The sequence below is a fragment of the Cetorhinus maximus genome, chromosome 2, assembly GCF_964194155.1.
Source record: "Cetorhinus maximus chromosome 2, sCetMax3.hap1.1, whole genome shotgun sequence".
Taxonomy (NCBI): Eukaryota; Metazoa; Chordata; class Chondrichthyes; order Lamniformes; family Cetorhinidae; genus Cetorhinus; species Cetorhinus maximus.
The window spans coordinates 104,573,297-104,579,296 of record NC_135880.1 but is presented as its reverse complement, the minus strand read 5'-3'; the positions used below and the strand labels follow the sequence as shown (position 1 = coordinate 104,579,296).

Below are 6,000 nucleotides of genomic sequence, written 5' to 3'. Positions count from 1 at the left end.
CTTTTGGATGTTGCTGTCTGGATATTGCATAGGGCCTGGTTCGAAGAAGCAGAGCTGGTTGCATAATGTGAATGATCAATTTGTGTGTAATTGTCTTACAAAGCCAACATTGTAGAGTGCATCATACTGAAACCTGGACTTTCTAAATAGAGGCATAGAGTGCAAAAGCCAAGAAGTTTTGCTAAACCTATATGAAACAGTTCAACCCCACTGTGGTTCCCAAGTCTGGGCATCTAAAGGATGTGAGGATGAGGGTTAAAGTGGGGTCAGGAGAGTTGGGACTTTGGGGCCCAGAAATAGGGTAAGCGCCAGAACCCAAGATTTCTCTTCCTAGCCCTGCAGAGGGCAAGAGGCTTCACACCAACAGCTGACTTTCTCCCAGCTGCAAGGGGTCATCGACTGTACCAATGTGGCCATAAAGGCACCAATGCATCAGCCAGAGTGCTATCATTCCCTGAATATGAAAGTGGTCTATGACCATAGGAAGAACTTCCTCCATATCTGGGGTGCTGTCATGACTCCTTCATTCGATGCAAGTAAAGCCTGCCTAACTTCTTCTATCCTATCCCCTGTACATGGATCGATACTGGGCGACAAGTTCTACCCTTTGAGGAGATGGCTGCTAACTCATCTGAATGAGCCTCAGACTCAACCCCAATGTCACCATAATGAGAGCCACCTACAGGACACCCACCGAGCAAGCCACTGAACTCCTTAAAATGAGAGTTTGGTGTCTTGGTCGCTCTGGTGGACCACCACAATATTCGCCAGCCAGGGTTTCGTGAATGATTCTTGTGCGCTGCATGCTATGCAACATGTCTTAGCAGAGGAACTGTGGTGTTGGAGGAGGCTGAGTGTGAAGAAGCTCCCATGTGATCAGAGGATGTTGGTGATGAAGGATGAGGAGGCAGAGGCACAGTATAAACCTCAGAGGCAACTCATGAGAAGTGACAAGGGATCCATGCAGGATGCCATCATTGTGTAAGACCTACTAATCCAGCAGCATTTCAGTGGAGGGAACCCAGAGGAGTTTATGATGGGACTTAAGCCTGATGCTGGATGAAGCCTGGGCCTTCATCAAGCCATCATTTCTCACACAACAATAAGCAGATGGTCTAACAGCTAGCCAGAATTGGAAACCAGAGAGACGCTGTTGGCCTTTGTGAATGTTGTAAATATTGTTAGTGTCAAAAATGTGAATACAATGGTAATCCTTGCATAAAACTTATACTTGGTTAGGGCATTGCATCTGAAACTTTAACAATATCCTGTTTAACACAACACCGTGACCCACTGAGAGGGACTATCCCAGATCCTTCTGCCTCAAACATCTTTTTCTCCACACTAGTGCCATGCTACTCACCCAGTTTTCCCAAATCTATGACCATACGTGGTCACAGCAAGGTGCTTGTTTCTGCACTGGTTCCTGAGGAGCTAGCATTGTGTAATGCTGCTTCCCCTTCTCCTGCTGTCCAAGGGATATGTTGGCTCCTTGGGGTGGGGCCACAGCTACAGGACCTGTGTGAGACATAAGAGACGTCCATGAGAGCTCAGCATGGAAGCCCTTAATTTGCCTGTGTAACAGGAGATGCCCATGCACCCAGTTCTTGGCTCCATTTCACACTGGGTTGTCCTCACAAATACATTGACATGACTCAATGTGGCCTCCCATCAATGACCCCTCTCTCCCAAAAATGTCACCCGTCATCAGCACCCTTCCCCCATTGCCACCCACATGACCAATACCACTACACTATTCTCACGGATGCCTCTTCCACAGCCATGTGCACCTGGAACTGGGGACTCGCCATCACTGACACACTCTTGAGATGGGGGCCTTGCGATCTCCGTGGCCTTCTCCTCCACAGCCCAGTTTCAACACTGGCACTCCACCCACAGTGCGAGCCATCTCTCTTGCATTGTGCGTCCATTTCTCCTGGAAGAAGAGGGAGAGGCATGTTAGACAGAGAGGTGCTGCTCCGTGAAAATAATCTCCGCATGGTGTGCAACACCTTCCTTTCCTTGACACCCTTACCCATGAACACTGTGCCCACATCTTTAAAGGGGGCATGCAATCTCCTCCAAGTTTGAAGCACCTCCTGCACCTCACGTGCCTCTGAACAGTACATGTGTTGCCACAGGCTGGGCGGCTGGAGGGGGGAGCGGTGGGGAGGGGGAGGGGGGGGGGGGGGTATGGGGGTGAGGATTGCAGAGCTAATTAGACGTAAGGGTCATTCACCTTTCCAGAACAAAGAAGGTCATGGAACCTCTTCCTACACTGGATCCAGGTTCAATGGTGCTTACCCAAGATGCTCACAATCTGCACTGATGGCCTCTTTATTGTCGTACGGGCTAGCCTACATCACACTGGGTACAGTGTCTCACTGCAATCACTGACCACCTGCACCAAGATGTCCAAGTCAGAGTTTGTAAGTCTTGGTGCAGGCATGTCCCAGTTGCCTTCCTTTCTTGTTCTGACATCCCAGGAAAAGAACATATGATGTACATGTATCAGAATGTTTGTGTGGCTCACACTTATCATTTCATAAGCCTGGCACAATAATATTATGGCAAGTGACTTAGTTTCTGTGGTGTTGTCACCTGTGAAGGTCTCCCCGTCCACTGGCTCGGTGACCTCAACATTTCTGTCCACTTGCCAGCACAGCATACTTTGACAGCTTGCAACTGCATCGAAAGGTGTATGCCACACATGCCTTGCACAGGCGAAAGGTGATAACCTGTTGGTTGCCCTCCTATGCAGAGGTTGTGGGGAGATGGGCGATGTGAGGTCCGAGTGTATGGATCATTCCTTGAGCTGGCCACCCTTGTGCTCTGCTAACTTCTGCTAGAGAGAACCTCATTTAAGGGCATGAGCAATGTCTGTGAGATGAGACTCCATTAATGCTGAGTACCCTCACTCAGGTAGCAGAGCAGTCAGTCAAGGGAATGAACAGTAGCTGAGTCCTCAGTGCCGGATACCCTCACTCGGGACTCATTCGTGCTGGGTCGAGTTTACAGGGTGCACATAGTAACCGCCAATATTACTAACTCCGAGGTCACGGTTCAGCCAGCAGATCACCAAAAAGTTCCTATCCCTCTCCTTCCACATTCTTGCGGCAGCGTCAGGGTAGCCCCGCCCCCACAGCATAAATCCCGGCGCCGGGTGGGAACAGGAAATCTCCCAATTCCTTCCTGCAAGTGGAGGGGGGGAGCTAAAAAATCCGGCCCCCGTCGGTAAATTGGCATCATTAAGATCGCAGCGGGCGGGATCTCCGGCTGTGTCAGGGTGAGGCGGGGTAGAGGGCGGGGCCGCTCCGCGTGGCCGCAGTCATGGAAACGGCTCGATACACAAGTGTCACGTGAGGTAGTTCCCCAGCTACCGGCTCACCTGAGCGGGAGGTAAGGTGCATTCTTGTGGTGCGGTGCTTCTGCTTACACTCAGTAAAAAGAAATGAACAGGAAACAAGGTTGTTCTTTGGCCTGGAGGAAGGTTTGTAGTGAAGATCCCCAGGGCTCGGTGTTGGGATCCCTGCTTTTCCTGATATGTATTCATGACCTATAGCCCTTGTGTACAAGGCACAATTTCGAAATTTGCAGGTGGCAGGAAACTTGGAAGCATTGTGAACTGTGAGGGGCATAGTGTTAGACTGCAAAGGAACATTGGCGGTTAAGTAGAATGGGCGGACACATGGGGATGAAATTCAATGCAGAGTAGAGTGAAGAAATTCATTTTGGTAGGCAGAACATGGAGAGACGATATTCAAGAGATGGGTACAATTCTAGAGGGGGTGCAGGTGCAAAGGGATCTGGGTGTATATGTGCACAAATCATTGAAGGTGGCAGAACAGATTGCGGTTAATAAAGCATATAACATCCTGGCTTTATAAATAGTGGCATAGAGTACAAAAGCAAGGAAGTTATGATAAACCTGTATAAAACACTGGTTCGACTGCAACAGGAGTATTGTGTCCAGTTCTGGACACCACACTTTAGGAAGGATGTGAAGGCAATCGAGAGAGTGCAGAAAAGATTCACGAGGATGGTTCCGGGATGAGGGACTTCAGTTGCATGGATAGATAGAATGGAGAAGCTGGGACTGTTTTCCTTGGAGAAGGGCAGGTTGAGAGGAGACTTGATAGTGGTATTCAAAATCATGAGGGGTCCAGAGGGAGTAGTTAGGAAGAAACTGTTCCCATTGGTTGCAGGATCAAGAATCAGAGGGCACAGATTTTAGGTAATTGACAGAAAAAACAATGACGACATGAGGACAAATCTTTTTTATGCCGTAAGTGGTTAAGATCTGCAATGCACTGGCTGAGAGTGTGGTGGAGGCAGGTTCAGTGGAGCAATTCAAAAAAGAATTAGGTCATTTTTTGAAAAGGAAAATATGTGCGGGACTATGGGGGAAAGTCAGGAGAGCGACATGAGGTGAATTGCTCCTGCAGAGGGCCAGCATAGACTTGACAGTCAAATGGCCGCCTTCTATGCTGTAACCATCCTTTGATTTTATGATAATTCTCAATCATGCTTCATTGTTGCAGCACAGTTTGGTGGTAGGGGGAATATTTTGTGCTGTTGTGTGCGTGTGAAATGGGTCAAGTGCTAAACAAATCTTCCTAAATGAGGAGTATTTACTCAAATGGACAGACATTTTAAAAAGTGCTTTGTGTTTAAAAGGCCCAATAAGTTTCCATTTGATGCTTTCCAGTTGCCATGGAAACCTATGCTGACTAGATGCTTCCAGGTTTCTGCAAGCAAAAAATCTCTCTTGTTTGATTATGGTTTTAAAAACCTTTTTAAATGAATCCCAAACTTTCCAGGCTAATCCATTATGAAAGTCTGATTGAGGTTATGGCAGAACTTTGGACCTTTACATATTAATCTCAACCTTTAGAAAAAATGGGGCTGATTTTGTGTTTGAACTGAACAGTTTATTTTACTGTTCCCCAGGGTAGGACAGGGAGAACTGTCCTGTGTATCTGCTACTCACAGTGTTGGGAAGTTCTGCGTCACTTAAATTAGGGAGAGCTGGCGACTTACAATACTCATGGTGAGTTTCTCCTTTTAGCTGCTAGAGTTCTGATGCTTTTTTAGGTGAAACCTGCCTCATTTGAGACTAATTTGTGTTCTTAAGTTGCCCAGTTTACAGAAATGTAGGTCCTAATATTATACATTTGGGTTGGTGTAACTCTTTGTCTAAGATGCTTTTCTGAATACTTTTGGAGCTATGATATTTGATGGTACATCTCACAAGACAGTTCATTCCAGCTTTAAAGTATGGAGAGTGATGCTGATGATCCATCTCTCAGCCCCATATTTTCACCATGACAACAAGCCTCGATGTTGTGGTGAAAATGGTGGAATTAGCTGAAAATCATAAGTCCCGACCCTAAACACGGCAATTACCATTTTCGCGGGGGTGGGAATGGGGTGGTTTGCGTTTTGCGCATGCATGTTTTACGGCCATTTAAATCATCAGCTGCCTCCATTCAAGTGGGATTTTGGTAGTCTTGGAGTGGGAAACCCGAAACCCAAAATGTGCAGATTAGACCTGCTAAGACCAAGTCTGAACTTCGTGGATTCATTTGGATAGCTAGGGTACCACTTTGGAGAGATAAGGTACCCCTCTGGATCTGGTCCCAGGACATCTTTGGTGGAAATCAGGTATCCTTTGGGGGATGTAAGGTAGCATTTGGAATTGTTAAAAGTAAACATAAATTTGCATAAAATGTGCATAAACTCATTACTGTCAAGCTCATTGGAACAATCAACAGACCAGTCAAAACTGTCGAGGAGCACCTGTCGAAGAACACCTGTCTAAAGGGACCTGTCAAAAGTGTCAAGAGGAACCTGTCAAGGCATTTTAAAGTCCTGCCCTTTAAATCTTTGAAAAAACTGATTGCTTACTATTTCATTCTGCCTGTGACATAGCCTGACAGCTTCCATTACTGGATTAGTGCTGCTTGACTGATTTCACAACTATCCATTGTCACAGTAGGG

At 46.9% G+C, this 6,000-nt stretch overlaps 1 protein-coding gene across 1 annotated transcript in view; it reads left to right on the top strand.

The window, feature by feature from the left end:
- The first annotated feature begins 3,171 nt into the window (after positions 1-3,171).
- Positions 3,172-6,000, top strand: part of LOC144691336 (uncharacterized) — a 67,592-nt gene continuing 64,763 nt past the window's right edge. Inside the window, exons 1-2 of the mRNA XM_078559346.1 lie at positions 3,172-3,490; positions 4,951-5,050. The gene's annotated coding sequence lies outside the window, so the exon portion shown is untranslated. The remainder of the gene's footprint in view (positions 3,491-4,950; positions 5,051-6,000) is intronic.